Source organism: Rhinolophus sinicus, chromosome 17 (assembly GCF_057876585.1).
Source record: "Rhinolophus sinicus isolate RSI-liver-muscle chromosome 17, RSI-T2T, whole genome shotgun sequence".
In the NCBI taxonomy this organism is placed as follows: Eukaryota; Metazoa; Chordata; class Mammalia; order Chiroptera; family Rhinolophidae; genus Rhinolophus; species Rhinolophus sinicus.
This window is the reverse complement of record NC_142517.1, coordinates 164,754,220-164,772,993: the sequence shown is the minus strand read 5'-3', so window position 1 is coordinate 164,772,993 and position 18,774 is coordinate 164,754,220. Positions and strand designations below refer to the sequence as shown.

At 39.6% G+C, this 18,774-nt stretch overlaps 1 long non-coding RNA gene and 1 pseudogene across 1 annotated transcript in view; both read left to right on the top strand.

Moving 5' to 3' along the window:
• Window positions 1–18,774, top strand: part of LOC148754876 (uncharacterized) — a 493,335-nt gene that overhangs the window by 252,315 nt on the left and 222,246 nt on the right. The gene's annotated exons all lie outside the window — the stretch shown is intronic.
• Window positions 1,456–18,774, top strand: part of LOC109451225 (tissue alpha-L-fucosidase-like) — an 87,880-nt pseudogene continuing 70,561 nt past the window's right edge.

Here is an 18,774-nt window from a genome sequence, read left to right as displayed (position 1 = left end):
CTAATCCTTCAAAGACACAATAAAGTAATTCCATTCTTAATGTTGTTTATGTCATATCATCTCTCATTTAGAAGGAATGTGTCTTTAAGTAACTTTTTTTTTCAAGATGTGTTCTGGAGGAATATATTTTCTAAGGACCTTCATATCTGAAATTAGCTTTCTGTTATTTTTGCACAGGAAAGACAACTTGTCTAGGCATTACATTCGGGGTAGAAATGTTGTCTTAAAAACTTCTGTAGATATTGTTTTTGTCCTTATGGAACTTGCTATGGCAAAAGAGAAATCTGAGGCTTGTTTCACCTTTTGGAGAGTGAACTTCCCCATCCATCTGCCTGTTGCTCATGTATTTATAGGCTACGTTTATTTATCTCTGACCTTCAGAATTTCTAGTGGATGCTTCTACATATGTCAATATATTCATTTTGCCTGGAATGTAGTGGATTCTCGATCTGGATATCCTAACATTTTTTTTTCAAGGTTAAGATAACATTAATTTTTTTTTATTACGACTTCAGTATTAGCTCTTATGCTGCCTTCATTGCTTTTCTTTCTAACCTGAAATATGTAATACCCACTATATATGGTAGTCAGAGATTGTTTTCTTCTTTCTCCTACCATGGTTTCTTCATGGGAACACCTTTGTTGGAATGAGGAACCCCCAAAGCTTGCTTCTCCATTCCCTCTTGCTGACCAGTTCTTTTCTAGGTCGCTGCCATGGCTGTTTTTAATGGGAAAAGCTGCTACTGAGGCGTTGGATGTAGAAGGAAAATAATACTCCAGCTTAAAAAAATGGCACTTATATAGTAGTAGGAGAACGGCTGTCTGATTTAATGAGCCAGGTGGCAGACAGTGGGGAAGACATAATGGGCCTTTCTAACTTCAGGCAGGTGGGCTTCCTCTAGGTCTGGTGGCAAGCACAGGTGGGCCAGTAATTGCCTTAAAAATCTAGGTTCATTGACCTTACAGTTAGTGGTAGGGAGTTGACGGTCAGTATTTGGTGGCAATGTAAACATGTGTGTGTGTGTGTGTGTGTGTGTATTTTAGTGGCAGAGGGTCTATCAGGGCTGTTAGCCAGATGCCATTTGAAACTGGAACTCCTTGGGGCCTTTTTATTTTAAAAATTAATTGCCAGCTTACTTTTATCTACCAACTCATGTGGCATATGTGAGACATAAGTAAGTGAAGAGCTAGAAAATGCCCAGTGGGATGAAGGAAGAAGACAGATTTGGGAGCTGTGCTTTGTCTCCTACTTCTCCCCCCTCCGCTCTCCCACTGTCCCCTGCGGCCCCACGACTTCTCTTTGTTCTCACTCCTGCTTCCTCTGTCTCCCCAGCCTGGATTTAAACCTTATTTTATAGCCATTCTCTCCCATCTACTTAACACAAGCATCATCTTTATTTCTTTGCTGTCTCCCCGACGACAACTCTAATTGTCCTTGTCAGATCTCGATGGGCCATGATGATGAGGTACTCGGTCCTGGCAGGTATGGTACCTGCGGGGGTGGATTTCCCTTTTCCTTCCACCTTTGTGGAAGAGCAGTGTGTTAGCTCGCACCTCAGTCAAGAGGCCGTTTCAGGCAACAGAGGAAGGAACGGCTGTGCTGCTCGCTGACAGCTTACAGATTCAGACTGACCCCACGTTGACACACAGGTACAGCATGTTTCATGGGCAGAGGTTTAGAACCGGGCATCCTGCCTATCCCACAGGTGTGCTCACTGCTGCTGCTGTGACTTCCAGCCTGGCAGCCAGGCCGAAGCACGCGCTTTGTGGGAAGCTGAAAGAGCAAGCCAAGGACCAATTTCCACTTGTGTATCAGGTCAGGATGAATAACCTAGCAACACATGTTTCCAATGTTTTCATCTTTTGGTTAAACTGACAAATTGCTGTCATTGTGCAAGTTGAGCAAATATGTTAAAAGACCATTAAAACAACAAAAATTCAAAATTTGGATGTGAAGGCACTGGTCACTGTTAAAATTCACTTCATATCCTAATGTTGAAGGTCTAGGTTATTGTCATATTTCAAATATGTTAAGGGTTTAATGTACTGGGGCCCATACATAAATTCCATATTTAATCTTTCTTCAGTTACATTTCCATATTTTTTATTACCGTTGCTAGCATGAATACCATCCTTTATAAAAGCGAAGTAATTTCAAGAAATATTATAAAGCTCTATACTTCAACTGTACTTTACCTTTTTATTGGGTTATTTTGTTATACCAGGTAAAAATGCCCTTGTACATTTCCTATTTCCACTGGGTCAATGAGTGTGAGCATGTCGGAATCTCAGATAATTTTTACAAGTAATCTTTTGCCTTTCCTTGTATTTAAAGAAGGGATAAAAACACTAAATTCTTAGTATTTTAATTGTGGGTTGTTATTTGAATTTATATATATATATATATATATATATATATATATATATATATACACACACACACACACACACACACACACACACACACACACATATATATATATTTTTTTTAAGTACCATTAATGGAAACATTGTAAACTATGCCCACACAGCAGCAAATAAATTAATCTTCGCAGATACTAAGATAAGTTGTCCAAATAATACCAAACAGTTAAATTGTATCATTCATTTTTGTATGACCCAGAGCCTTGCACATGCACATATTAAATAATTATTTGGCAAAAGAAAGAATAGTAGGTATGGTGCTGATATTACTTAGATAGCCTCTGGCATCTAATACATGAGATTGAAAAAGTAAGAAGGATCATATTTATAGTTTGCAAGTAGAGGAGTAAGATTAGACCATAAGAAGTCAGGAAATCAAATTGTGCGGTTTAATCTGTGATGCCTTTAGCTTTCCATGAAAGCTATGGCCTTGCATGGGCAGGGAACCATTCTGTTGTGTGCTGAGACCCCTCTGTGCCCAGGTTGGAGAAGGTTTTTGTCCCTACAGGACACATCCTGGGACATCCGTGGGGCACATGGTGCTTTCTGGCTCCTTTATGACCCTTCTTGCTCATTGCTAGTGTAGTTGATCAATTAATTATTCAAATCGATGTTTTACTTGTTTTACATAAAACAATGGGTTGGCTGGGTGATATTTTACATTTTTAGTTTAGAAATATCCCTTTAAAATAAGCACTGAGAAGCCTAGAAGATGACAATAGGAGACCAGGTTACTGTGAATCAGCTGAACATACATTAATTGTTGGAAGCTCAGAGGACTGAGTACCGTGTTTTCCTCCTTAAAGCCCCTAAGGTCCATGACTGCTGCCTTGTCAGTCACAAAGTGGAGAAAATAAGCTCTTTGCATGATAAAATAAGGACAAAATAATTCTCAAATCAAATAGTATTTTCTGAGTACCAATAAATGATACATTTGTATAGTATCTTTATTGAAGTATTATTTATTTGGCCTTCACAGCAACAGATAGTTCACAGGGAGTGTTGTTTTTCTGATTTTTATGAGCAAAAAATTTGAGGCTCAGAGAATTTAATTGACTTTCTTAAGCTCACAAAGCTACAAATTGGTAGAGGTAGAACAAGATTTTAGTTTTTCTCATTTCTAGTAATGTATTCTTTCCTTTCCCCAATATAAGATTAATACTAATAAAATATGCTGTCTAACATTTATTGAATCAGGCACAACACCTTATAATCTCGTTTGTCTCCACATAATAAGTCTGTAAAGTAGGTACTATCATTATTCGCGTTCTACAGATGAGGTATAAAGTCTACTATGGCAACTCACCAGGGTATGCTGGGGACATTCCAGGGTGAATGCCTCAAAACTTGCTCTCAAGGAGTTTATAATGAAATCAGGGCAATCAATTGTGCACATTGTAAATGACAATAATAACATATTTGAACAATACTTTGATAGCATAAAAGCAATATCACGGAGTAGGACTTGATCATCAGATGGATTGCAGTGGGAGATAAATACTCCAAGAGTGTAGAGACGGGTGGGTAATTACTTTGGGCTGAGGCGGTCATGAGTACTGGAAAGCCCAGGCAGAGTTTCAGCTGCTTCAGGAAGGGCTGGTAAGGGGGAGTGGGAGGCAGAAGAGTCTGGGCAAGTCCCAGAGCTGCAAATGTGCTCCACTGGGGCGTCCTAAGTCCACGCTCCCTTTTCTATGGGAGTGCTTCATTTTCACCATTTCATACCTTGAGATGAAAAGATAACTGAAGAGCACATTCTGAGGGTCCACTACTTAGAATAAGCAGCAAATCAGCACGAGTATACTTTTGATTAAGCAAGTCGTCTCCTAAACTCTTTCACAGTGGATGGTCCTGGCAGTACATAAAGCCCTTTAGTCGGTCCTGTCTTTCTATAAAGGGATTATAGCGGCCCCTCATTAGGCCAGTGTGGGGCCCAGTCTCCCCACATAACTCCAGATGCTCCTTGGCAAGCATTGCCACTCTGTGAATCAGTGAAAGAAGATGTTTCAGAGCTCCCAAATCTCTGAGTTCCTGGTTTTCTTTTCCTGAGCAAATTTGCCCTTGTTTTGCAAACTTGACTTCCAGTGGGAAGGGGAAAGATGTCTACAGACAGGCTATGAAGTTGGAGGTTTCCCAGCTAGCCTTAGATGAAGCCCTTTCCTTAAATGGTGCAAACCTGAAAATGAGCAATGTTTTCAAATTTTGCACTGAAGTTCTATTAGCAAACATTAACCCCTAGCCTCCTGCTCTCCTCAGTAGAACAAGCCTAAAACTTTTAGATTTGGAGGGGCCTGGAAATCTAACCCACACCCCACTCATTTTTTGCATGGGGTGGGACAGCCTGAGATCACAGAGAAATCTATTGACAGGTACAAGGTTACTTAGCCAGAGAATATCAGTCTTCAGAGGAAAACCCCAGCGTTTGACTCTTCATACATAGTTCATGACAAATAGTGTCTCTTCAGCTGTTGCTAGAATATTTAAACCTCTAAGCGTAGAGCATTATAATTATTAATTTTTGTAAGTGTGGGCTTGAGCTGGAGCCCCCCTGACCTGGCCAATGGTACGGTGGGACCATGGGACACATGTGTGATCACTGATCATACCCTGCTCTACCCTTGGTGAACATTCAGTCCATGTTTGCTAAGATCTTCAGGTAAATGACTTTATGGAATATGGACATCCTCTGACTTTGCCTGCACCCCTGTCTCCTATTCCCATAGTCTTTGTTCCAAATTCACGGACTACTTTGAGCCTTGTTTTCTCTAACCCTCCCTCCCATGGAGGAAACATGAAGGTACAGATTTCAGTTGTTTACCTTCTTCTACCAGGTTCCAGCCAGTGACAAAAACTTGATGGTCTTAAGGATGTCACATAGAGGGACAAAGCAGGAGTGCCATTTTGTTAATGTCAGATATAAATATTTTTATGAACCCTTATATGTCTGGATTCATTAGCCATTTAATGAATTTGATGCACAGATGTTCAGGAAATTAGGAGCAACTGACTTCACTGGGAAATTATAGTGAGCTTGGTGCCATCCAAGATATCAAAAACATGCTGTTCTTACAATCTGCCAAGAAACCAGGTATAGTAATAGTCTCTGTGTTATATATAAATTCACTATTAACACTCAATAAATGTTAATTGTATAATAATAAAGAATATTGAGCATGAGTCTCCCCAGCAGAGACCAGGTTGTGGATATAAAGGGATGCCCTCTGTCTTCAGAATATAGCTTTCCTTTGGATTTATATTATATCCACCTGGTGGAAAGTAAAAGAATCAAGAAAGAGCTAATTGGTGCCTTAGGCTGAGGTTATTAATTTTGAGTCATAAGAACTGACTTTGGCTTACAGAATTTTTCATCAAAACAACTGTATCCAATGTCTCAGTTTGCCCTGCCAATCACTTTGTGTTTCACAGGCAGTGCAAGTGAAGTATAAAATGGGTGGGGGGAAAAAGCAGTATCAGGCCAGACTGGGAATTGAAGCTGAGACTGTGCAGTGAAGTCCACACCCAGCCTAGAGGTGGGCACCATTTTCCAGGGTATTTGTTCTGCTTTATTACTAACTTGGTCACATTATACAGTTAGGAGGCCAAAAATATGGAGGGGAAGAAAGGGCCAAATAGGTCTATGCTCTGTACTTGAAAATGTTCTTCTCTAGCAGTGGTATGTTGGTAAATGTTTACAAACTCATTCCACTCCACCCCGTCTCTGTCTCTCAAAAAAGCTCTGATTTCTAGTGTTTGCCTATTTTTGGGGTGTAAATACTTGCACCATGGCCAATTTTAAGCCACCAACTTGACAATAACCACCTCACAAACTTCCTGAAAATTTAACAACCAGTCCTTGCAAGTTGATACTAAGCAGTTCCTGCAACCCACTGGTCCTCAGTAGACAATAATCATGGTGATAGAAATGGGTAGTGATGAAAGATGCCCTTCAGTAAGTAATACCCAAGGTTAAATTCTAGCTCTGCTTCTTACTAACTCTGTCATCTCCAGCCAGTTATTTAACATCTCTGATCGCAGTGTCCTCAGTGACAAAATGGAAATAATATCTATCATAAGATTGAGAGTTGTATAAGGAAGATAATTAATGTAGAGTGTTCAGCAAGGTTCTTGGCATGTAAGTACTCAAAAATGCTAATTGTTATTAATATTATATATCTTGAGATTATGATAGTCCCAAGTCTATGTGGAAATATTACGATTATCAGAAAATGTGGAATATTATAGATATCAATTGGCTCTGGCATGTGAGTTGTGAGAAAATCATATCTTAATATTCATCAGGTATTTATTACAGTAGGCTTATATACATAGATGCGAAAGTGCCTCACAAATAGCCTTCAAAAGGAAAAATGTGCTTGATTTCTGACACATACAAAGAAGAATCCGTATCATATTGTTTTACAGATGCCGCCTTCACTGTGGGTAACGCTTGTGGTGTCTTCTTTGTTGGTGAGCTGCTAGCAGCTTTTGTCTTTAGAAACCAGTCTTTTGAAATAGATGGGCATCAAAGTAGTGGTAGGTGCAAAACCATCCAACTGTCCTGCTTCACACAGGCTCGACAGGCCCAAGTTTCCTGTTCAGCTCAGAGGAACGCCGAGTGTCTGGTAGGGGCCACCATACACGTCCCTCCCACAACGCTGCCCATCTCCTCCCCTTCAAGCACAGATCAACTCGACAAACAGAAGTTCAGAGAAAACAGGGCTTCTTTCCCAAGGGGACCATGGAAATCGGGCATCTCTCTTTCTCGGCCACTTAAAATGATAATCGATGCAGGTTTTGTACTCTCTGAATCAGTTTGTTGTGTTGAAATTCTTTGAGTCACAATCGATGAGGAACACAAATTTGTAATACTTTGTAAAATAGGAATTCTAGGTAGGGGAAAGAAATTTTGAGCACCACCATTAAGCACACCTTACACATGCCATGCACTATTAAGCATCCCAAATAATTCTTTGGCTTTCCTCTTCCACCATTGTCTGGAAAAGCTTGTCTGCTGTCACCAAAGGCTAATAGAAACGGCTCAGGGCTCTATATTGTCCCATTGCTGTTTACTGTTATCTCACTAATTTTCATTTGGTTCAGATTCAGTGAGCTCTCGCTCTTCATAGCACAAAAGCATGTTGGCAGCCATTAGCTCCACGAGTAGGGACCCCAATCACACACACAAAGAAACTGCAAATTAGAGCTTATATTCCTTATATCTTCACATGGCTGACTGAAGTAAGACAACGCCACAAACAATGTATTTTAAAGCACATTTGCAGGGGGAATATATTACAAATATGGCTAGGAAGTGGGCTGCAGTAAATCTTTAAAAGTGACTGATTTAAACCCAAACTTAATGTATTTTGGAGGCCAGCAATAATTTGACTTGCTGAGTGGATGGAATTTATGGGTATAATGCAGTGCAAATAAAAACATCCTCTTTCAGTCATAAAGGTGTATGCCGTGTCCATGCTGGGAAATATAGCTTCCCTTACCCCCGACTTCTGGTGAGAACTCAGGGGAATAGCTAAGTCAGACCAAATGCCTTTTCTTTGTGGCCTTATGGAATTACCAAGTTTTATTTTTGTGTTTAAGAGGGTTTATAGTGCCATCCTTGGATCTGAGCTTTTGTGTTTGAGAACCAAATAAATAAGACAAACCCAGAAATGCACTGCTGAGCTGTAAGTTATTTTCTTCATGAGCTGACTCAGACCTGAGTGAAGGAAAAACAGAGGGAGGACAAGGGTTTGGGACATAGGATGTTCACATCCACTCCTCAAAAGAATAACCCGAGGGGAAAGACTGAGGTTTATAAGGAACCCACTGTCAACGGGCTTCTGACTTTGGGGATTTCCTATTTCTGAACTGTATGCTTCTGACATGTAACCCTGAGGAACAAACCACTCATGGTATATGTGTGGCCAAATGTCCATGAGGAGCTGAATTTGAGGTTGGAATATCAGAAGTGATGAATTTCCGTGGATGAATTGGCATGAAGTGAAATAAAGGCTGCAGGCTCCCTCTTCCGTATCCTTTATATTTGGCCTTTTAGCCTGGTCTCTCCCCGTTCCCCAAAACGTCAGCCTTTGCCTACCCTTTGCCCCTTGGTTCTAGTTCTCTGTGAAATGTGCCCAGAGAAAGGAGCAAGATCAAGGCTGAGAAGGTTCATGGGCAGGGCGATAGTCGTCTTTCTTGTCTCAGCCTCTCTCCATTCATGGAGGACCTGTAAGTTTCAGGACCAGGCTCTATGCTCACAGCCAGTAGACTGATGGTGAGATGACATGCAGTATTGTCAGAACCCAGGGAGATTCATGTAACTTCAAAAATTCATGGTTTACCTGCCTGCAATGAGGGAGAAAAAAATTACAGTGGCATATTCTCAAGGTTTTGTATTTCCTGAGATACTTTCAGCATAAATTGCAGCTTTTGGAGAAGGCATATTCCTGGCCCCAATCCAATAATTTCACCATAAAGATCATTCATAAAGAGAAAAATCATAAAGATCATTCAAGTCAATATTTGTTTCAGAAGTCTGGAACAAAAAAATGTCGGGGTTTATATGACCACCTTCCTCTTACATAAAAGTTTAAGATCAGTCATGTTGGCCTTCCCAATGGGGACAGTTAGATGGTGGGAAGAGAGGTTGGGAAAAGATGTAGGACAATTCCGAAATCATGACGTATGGAATAGCTACAAAATATTAGGTGTCCTATGGAAAAGCTCAAAGAGTTAGTCCAAATTGCCGTCAAAATATCTTCACTTAAAGAACTTTTCTGTTGGATGTATATTATTTCTTTAGTTAATTAGTAAACCAGCCAAAATTTATAGCATCTCCTTATTGTTTACGTTCATTGTGGGTTTTGTGGGTACGTCTCAGAAATAGTTTTCCCAAAGGAGAGTGGCAGCTTTTAAAGTGAATGGGAAGTACTGGAGAGGTGGGAAAATGCAGCTGCTTTCACATGGTTTTGTCTTGGCCGGGGGTTATCTGTGCTGTGACTTTTCCCCAAAAGCCTAGGGAAGTGCCTGACCTCAGGTGTGTACTATCCGTTCTTTGGGTGTGTGACCTGTATGCTTGCATCCTAAGCTGGTTCTGGGGTCCAGAAGACCACACATGGTAATGGAAATCCATATTGGCACAAGTTCAAAGAGATGTGAAGCTGTGACATGCAGTTGAAATCTCTTGCCCTAATCCTTTTCCTATCCTCTCCCACATTCCTATCCCCCATTTTCTTAAGCCTCAGCTAATCCAAACCAGCAGGGTTCTTGACCTTCAGAGATCTTTCAAGCATTGTCCAGGATGAGATTAGATTTGAGTGCACACTTAAGAGAGCCCAGATTTTGCTAATATATGGGCTAGGGTGCTGGAAGACTTGGGAGAGGGCACAGTAACTCCCCATCTTGTGGTGGGGCCTTGCTGCTTTCTGGATTAACCCTAAAAATTGGCATTTTTAGAATGACCTCTCTCAGGACCTGGGGAGGCATATGCTCAATTTAAGGTTTCGGTAGGTAATTTTTGCCAGCTAAAACTTACTTCCCATAGTTAATAGGTGTCATCCTTCTGCACTTATCTCTGGTGCTGGAATTTTATTAGGATGCTATGCTTTGGGAGTACTTGTCCTGGGCTGCCTTACAGAGTGCTTGGCAGGAGGCTGTGGGAAAACAAGACCTATGGTGATGAGAAGACCTTGGTGTTTCCATCCTGTTCTACTGATACACTAATGTAACCACTTGATTTTCTCACCTGTAAAGTGGGAATGATGGTAATCCTTCCTCTGCTGACAAATCTCACTGAGGTCGGCTCTGAGAGGTCACTTTTGGCACTCTAATAACTAAACCAATGTGGATGGGTTCTAAGATTAGACCTTCTTATTCCAAATCTCCCTGTGAGAGAATATCACTATGGAGATGATTTATGTAGTGCTATCTAGTTTATTATTTCCTTTCTCTGTAAAATAGTAAGAGTTCTCATTTATCTGGCACCTGCTGTGTGCCCTCATGTTGTTCATTACCAATGCTCACAAGGATTCCTCAGGTTGGGGAGCATTAACCTGAGTTTACAAGCTCAGAGGCCCAAGTACCCAGCCTGCTCTCACATGGGGGTGGCAATGGCGCTGGAGCCCACCGGAACCGTCAGACTCTGAGGTCCCTTGTTTTTCCATGAGAATACATGGAATCCACTTACTTATCTAAGCTGTTCCTCTCTGTACTAGGCTGTTTAAAGATGTTCTGCTTAAAATATATTCTAGGAGATCAGAAAACCCAAAATACCACCAAGTTGCTCTGAGATATAGGCCAACTGTGAAAAAAATGTGTTCAATAAAATGTCCTTTCAAACTTAAATAATGGAAAACACTTTCACATATAGTATCGCATTGAATCTTCAAAACACATTGGAAGGGAGTATATGTATTTATCATGTGTTTAATAGATGAGTAGACTTTGAAAGGCCATTTGCTACAACTTTCCGGAGGTCAAGTAACCAGTAGGAAGCAGAGGTGGGGCTTGAGCCTGGGTATTCCAGTGTTCTTTTATTTTTGTCACTCAGTCACATTCACTGAGAAAAGGGGGCAGGGAAAGAGCAGAGGTTATGAGCGAGCGATATCTTCAAGGTGGTGGAATAGGAGTTTTCTATTCTCTTCCTCCCAAAGAACACTGATTTTGATAGTTACCCACGGACAAGAGAGTGTCTTTGTGGAGGTCTGGGAGTGCAGTGGAGAAGTCCAGCATACCACTGAGGAAAAAAACCTGAGACTGGACACATTGAAGAGGGCAAGAGGAGCGGTTTCGTTTTACTCACACATTTAAATATAATTACAAACTTTTTTTTTTTTTCACCTAAAAATTGCAGGTATAAATCCATTGGTTGGAAAGGGGTAAGAGTGTAACTAAATTGGTCTGTGTGGTCCAGTGATGAAAGCAGATTCTGGGACATAATCACTTGAGGCATATATGGTTTGGGGAATGAGTTTAGTGAAGGCCAGTTTCTGGTGGCACCTAAAAAGCTCACTCTTCCCTATTTAATCACCCTGAACTTTGTAACTCTCAAGCTGCTTTGACTTGAGATTCTTCCAGATTATGGACTTGTAAATTTATAAGTAAAATGCAAGTCAGTTTCCTTTTTGAAAAATCACGGGAGCATGAGGAGCACGTGGGTTTTAATGTTAGTCCTTTGTGATCTCTGGCATGACTTCCATCACGCTGGAGTCATCTGTTGGTATAGCACAAGATCATGGTGGGATTTAGTGGAGCCCTTCTCTTGCTTTGACTCTAGATATGGATTAAGCCACATGCATTCAATGTAGAGCCTTTTGATGGCCCCAATAGATGTAAAACAGGGCTGTGTCCTAGCCCCTTCTGTTTTTAGCCTTTTAATATTCTAGCCTTTTAATAAGTTAGTACCACATTTGAATTAGCCAGATCAGGATGACCTTATCATATTCTTCCTCCTCCTCCTGCTCCTCTTCCTTTTTATTTTAATACAGATGGTCTAATTTGGATAAGCTAGGAATGATCCATAGACCAAAACCAGAACTGACGTTTAGGTAAAAGTGCTTCTGTACTATTTCACAAATAGAGCAAAGAAATCACACACACACACACACACACACACACACACACACACACACACGCAGTTGTAGTTATAGATGGAAAGATTTGAGAGGAAGCCAACTCATCTGTTTATGCAGGTGCAGGTATAAATCTTGGTACCTGAGTGATCTTCAGCGTAAAGTAGGAAGGTACATTATTCCAAGTTAGGTATTGTATGGGTAGTTTACTAATAGTTTTATTTTTTATGGCTCCTCTATACATATATGTTGGCAGAAAGCAATACTTCAGGAAAGGCATTGTTTGGTTCTCCTGCAGAACTGTGTTCATTACATTGTGGTCCTGGTCTTGGTTTGAAAAGCCTTATGGTTCCAGCCCTCCAAAGCACTGTGGTGTATTTACAAGGTTTGTGTTGAGGAAGATGTTGTTTACCACATCACCAAGGTCTGTTGTCTGAGGACCTGGGGAGAAGTCTCTCTCGTCTTAATACAGGAGTCATTGTGCTTCTTTTGCACACCTGAGTTTTGTTCTGCTTTTGTTTTCATCTCTCTGCCACAGAATTGTGACTGATTATGTTTCCTCTTTGGTACTGGCTGCTGGGAAGCTCAGAATCAAAATTATGGTCCATCTATTCATAGAACATATACAGGATCTTCTGTTAATACATTTTATTTATTAAATCAACTCTTGGTTTTAGTTTAGTTTCCTATTTTTAGTTTCTTTATGTCATAATGTATTCTCTTTTGGATTTTTGTAAGGTGCTTTAAATCTTTTCTATAATATGGGGGAAGAAAAGTAATTTTCCTTCTACTCTTCTAGGTTCTTCTGGCTGATCTCATCCAAGTAACATGAGACACATTAACAGGAGAAAATAACTAAGTTTATTACATATGCACATACCGGGATCTGTAAGAGGATGTGATCTGAAGACAAATTGGGTAGCTAAGGCTTAATGTCATCTTGAGCTAAGGAAAAGGCTGTGTTGTGGTTTGAGCTTTCAAAGGGGAGGAAGGCAATTCACATGGAGATGGAAAATAAATGTTTGGTAAATGCGTGTTTGCCAGGCCATCTTTAGCAATGGGACACAGAGAGGATTGAGCAAAAGGGCCTTGCTAGGTTCCTCCCTGTCTGTTACACTAGTTCATATTGAACTTCAGCTATCTATGGTGATAGCTCCCTTCCTGGAGCAGGTCCTCTGTCTCGTCTCTTTTAGGCAATTAGGGGAAAGATCAAAGCTTCTTCCTGAGTCTTTTGTTTTTTAAAAATAACCAGCTTAAAATAATCAATATCCCATAAAAGCATATTTTGGGCTGGTAAACTCTGCTCACCCTCAATAGCAAAGCAGAATATAAATATATAAACAAGCACCCAGGGTGATAAAAATATGGTAAAAGAGACAAGGAGAGAACATTAAGTGTGGGATCAGAGACCAACTCTTTCCTGAGCACCCTACGCTAGTCTACATGGAAAAAGACTCTTACTACCTACTATTGTGAGCTAGTTTTATTTACCTCTATGTTCCCATATTCAGAACAGTATCTGGCATTCAGTGGGTGCTTAACAAATACTTGCTGTATGAACGAGAAAACATAAATACTATTTGACACTTTACCTGGACTGATTTTTTAACTGATTTTTATTTTTAACCTATTTTGATAGGATTTTAAAAATCAATGGCTAAGCTAGGAGACTATCCTTTTTTCTTATATGAGGAGGAGCTTCTTTCAAGCAGGTGGATGAATTTGTTATTACCTGCCAAGAATCATTCCCCAAGCCATAATTTTTCAATTATGGTAATAAAAAGTTAGTGCTCCTATCTATGTGTTGAAACAGATTTCATTCATAGACACCTACACCCCCTCACCCCTTTTTTGGGCATGTAGCCGTGTTGTTCAAGTACTTTCTGAAGTGTTATAACTTCAGCTGCAAAAATTAACTTTTACTGTCTGTGTTTTGGTCAATGTCACTGTGATAAACTGGTTAACTATGTGCCTCAAATCCTGGTTTAGAATGAGGAGGGGTAGAAATAAATAATTTTGTAGACTTGGTTGCCTGAGGTTCTTGACAAATCAACCTAAGAGCAGAGATAATTGGCATGCGTTTTCATTCAGACGAGTGACAAACGTGTGAATCATGAATATTTTTCCAACATAATGTTTTTCACATATATATTTGTAAGGAGAATATTTATTTTATGAAAAACACCGAAGAGGCCACATCACCTTCTTTCCTCATCTGTAAAAGGAAAGGCTTGGGTGAGACCAGCATGAAGGTCATTTCCAAAGAAGATTGAATAAAACATCCATGGATAATGGAAACATAATTGAACAAAAGGCTTACAGAAAGATTCTGCGTGGCATTGCTTTTATTTTCACTATTCCTTCAATTGAGGTTGGAGAACCCATTCTTCAACAGAGATGGGGGATTGAGCCCTAACTATTTTATATGGAAATTAGACCTATTTTTTTTTTTTGCTTTTGTGTCTTCAGTTGTTTGGAGACAACCATCTTATCAGTGGGACCAACACGATCATTAATGGAAAACAGTGCTGTGCTCCAGTAGATCTTTACTCCTTGATCAATAGTTATTTACTTCTGAGGGGGTCACAGCGTGGTTAATATAACTGAATAATTTTATTGATAGATAACATAACAATGAAAAATAAAGTTTAAAATAGAAGACGAATGAATATAGCCCTTTCTTCAGGCATGAATATTATTATTTGAAAACTGCAATAGGTGCTGGAAAGTTGGAAGGGCAGACAACAAAAGCATTGAATAATTGTCCTAGGACTATAATCAGACTTCCATTATTGACCTCTGTTAATATTCTACTGTAACTGTCTGCTAAATTGGTTCCTTGGGGCTTGAAATATACAGTGATGTTATGAGTTCCTATCGTAAATTGCCACACAGTAAAGTAGCGAGTCTCTGAAATAGTGTTGGCCCTCGTTTGATCAATACTCAATTCAAAGCAGTGCAATAGGCAACTGTTTCCATAGAAACATTGATGTCACAGAGGTTGAACAGCGGCTGTTACAACAAATCATTTCCTTTGAGCAGTTATAATTGACTATATGTATAGTTCGCTGTCACTTGAGACCATTTACATCAAGCAAGTAACAGAACCGCATTAGTTATTCCAGGAGTAAGAGGGTTAGCTCTTCCTTTTGTGACCTTACAAATACCTAGGAGGATATTGCCATAGCAACCAGTAATATAACAGGGTAAACATTAAGGTAGCTAGCTACCTTAATGCAGTAGCATTCTTTTGGAAGCTGAAAGGTAGTTTTAATAAAGTTTACCTAGTTGTTATATTAACACAAATCCTTTGCACCCCACAGTAATGACTTCTTTCCTCTCTCACAGACATCGCCAATAACACAGACATTACAATTTCAGTTCTACTTCATTTCCTGTTCCTTACCTTTGATTTCCCTCTCGGCATCTGGCTGCTAAGGCAGCACACATGCACATTTGGCAAAATCTTGATGAATACAGAGTTTGGCCCTGGACAAGCACTGAAGTCTGAAGTGCTTCAGAATTCAAAAGTGAGATTATGAGAGAAAGGAATCTTCAACAAAAAGTTAAATTTTCACTCTGGCTAAATAATCTCTAGATTTTAAGGACATGAAAGAAAACAGAACACATGCAAACTTAGCGTACCTTTGTTGTGTTTCCTCGGGCTAAAATTACCACCAGAATTGAATTTCATATTCTGGAATTCTTCACATTATCCCACTACCTTATCACAGTTTTCCTGTGCCCAAGGGCACATTTGGAATATTCCGTATACTTTTAGGGAAATTAAGAGGTTTATGTGTCCTTTGGTAGGTAAACAGGCAGAAAATGGTATTCAATGTGTTAGCAAACTCCATGCCAAATTAAAGACCATAAGCTAATGTATTTCTAGAATTATGAAAATTAAATATACTCAGACAGAATATCTAATTTAAAAAAAATCTTGTTGGCATCTCATCTGAGCCGTACATAGCAGGCAAAATTATCAAGAATGGGAAGCTGGAATGGCATTAACATTGTGTTCACTGCTATTTGCACTGGTGTCCAGGGTAGAGGAAGTTTACGGGGTGTGTCAGGGTCTAAACAAGCATTTGCAGCCGCAATCTAGAGATCAGATTTTATGTGTGAGCAGGCAGGCATTGACCATCTCGGCCATAACTGCAGGTATGATTAGCAACACTGTCATCTTGGCACCTCTGGAAAAGAAAATATATACATGGTCATCAATGAAGAGAGGAGACAAAAACCCTTCTAGGACATGTTTACTTGGAAAGGATTTCCAATACAGACCCACAATGATCAGCCTATAGATTTTTGACCGGTCTGCTCTATTCCTCAGGGTGAATCCTCAAAGGTAATAAAATTGAATTGCAATCAGTATTCTTTGATACTAGCCTGCCACCGAGTGTTATTCACCTTGAACTAGAGAGCAACTATTTATAAGATTGTTTAGAGACACAAATCCAGTAAATTACTCTGTTTCACCTGAAAAGAATGTTTGACTTGAAGCGTAGATATGGCTATAAATCTTATAGGAATAATTTATAAGACAACATAGTGAGTGGTAATCTTCTGGTAACAATGGATAAAGAAAGACGGTTTGAAAGGAAAACGTGTTCCCTTGCCCAAGGTCAGTGACCTTTTCCAGGGCCCTGCATACAGGAAATTTAGTAATGGCACCTGGGTGTCCTGAGAGAGAAAAGGGAAACAGCTGCCCTTTGCACATATGCCCTTTGCTACAGAAATGCTTTTCTCATAGCTAGCCATCTTTCCTTTGACCACACGGCTTGGCCAGTGGAAAAGGAGAATGAGTCACCCAGTACTGGGTACCCAGAGGGATCTGTCAGTCAACAGTCAGTCAACAGGTGAACAACCTTTCACAAAGGTGTCCTAGTCAGAACAGCCGGCTGGGGTGTATGTGTGTGTGTCTGTGTGTGTGTGTGTGTGTGTGTGTGAGAGCGAGAGAGAGAGAGAATGTGACAGACACCATGCATTCTAGCTGAATATAGTCATTTCTAATCATGTGTGAACACATTTGGGTCAGTCTTGATATATGTAAAGTTTCATTGATTAGCATATGATATTATATTAGAGTAACACATTTTAATTTTATTAGTAAAAGCCTCTATTATTTGTCCAGTGAATCTATGGATAGTAAAATAATAGAGTAAAATAAAAAAGAAAGAAAAGACTAAGTTATAATTTTGGCTTTTCTATTTACTGTTTTAATATCTGTGTTTCATTTGCTCCGTATGAAAATGAGGGTTACTTTCCCTGCCTCTCACAGATAAAGCCCTAACGATAAATTTGTGCAGTGAAATAGTCAAGGGGTACAGATATTTCAATAGGACCCCTTAACCCAAGTTAGAGATGTGAAAACCTATTAAATTGGTTGTTTTTGAGCATAGGGGAATAAAAGCAAGCATCCCAAACTCATTGCTTTTTTTTTTTTTCTTTTCGTTTTGTATCTCAGTAACTTAAAAATAGTTACATAAAGGAATGGAATATTTCTTTTTTTAATTAAAATTTGTTGGGGGTGACAATGGTTAGTAAAATTATATAGGTTTCAAGTGTACAATTCTGTGACATTAATACGTCATCTATATATCACATTGTGTGCTCACCACCCAGAGTCAGTTAGTTCTAGGAACGGAATATTTCAAAAAGTGTTTTCTCAAACCATGTGAGGCTAATTTCTTGATAAGTAATTTAATGTTTGATTTCTGAAACTCACAGGAGTACCAAGCCTATCTACAATATTGCCAAAATAAATTTTCTGTGAGACTATATATAACCAAAGTACTTCGTTTGAATTTGATTAAGTAACCCTAATGTGTTACCTTATTAGGGTTATTGATAAGATCAAATGGAATAAAGCATTTTAAAGTATAAAATTTTTGTTAAGTAAAGCATATGAGCTTAAGTAAGTATTTCTTCAGTGGCTGGGATCTTTTATTTCAGGGTTATTATCCCAAACATCAGTTTCTGTTGTTTTGTATATGTATGGCTGGAAAAAGTATGGAGGTTGAGTTGAGTCTGTATAGATACTATATTTCTTTGTTGACTAAATCTCTAAAAGAAAAAAATTTTTTGACAGTTTTTCTCTCACTGTTTTGGAAGTGGAGGGCAGGCGAATAAAATCTGGTTAAAGATTCCAGGTAGCTGGGTTTCTGCTGGTCAATATGTTGATATTAGTATTCTCACCAGGCATAGCAGAACTTCTCTGAGACAGAGTGAAGTGCCTAAACTATACCCTTCTGATGGTGGAAAGGTGGGAATGGCATTGACGAATGTTTAAGTATTTTCTATGTAGTGTTGACTTAATTTTTCTCAGTGTGGCCACTTCAGTATCTGTGACTCCTTTAGACTAGTCTTAGCCAATTAGTTTCAGGCCTGCTATTGCCATTGGCTTCTGCATCCTCCCTGGCATATCTTGAGTGCCTGTGGGGGCTCATGCTTGTGCTGTTATCCTCTGCCTATCTGGGGACTAGTAAGGCCGAGCTCCAGTGTTCCTCAGTTGCTGGCTTCACTGCCCGTCACCATTCTCTGCCTGCTGCACTGACTTCCACCTCTGGCACTATAGCCATCCCCTATTCTTGTAAGCTTTCTCCCCACCTTGACTTCCCTGCTATTTCTAGTGGTTCTCCCTCTTTCTCTCTGATTCCTTCCCTCCCTCCACATCCCTTATACCTTGTGTTTCCCAGAAAGAAGTCTTTGGCCTTACACTTTAAACTCTTTCTTGGAAGGCTCACATCTATTCCCATAGCTTCCATTCCTAGGCAAT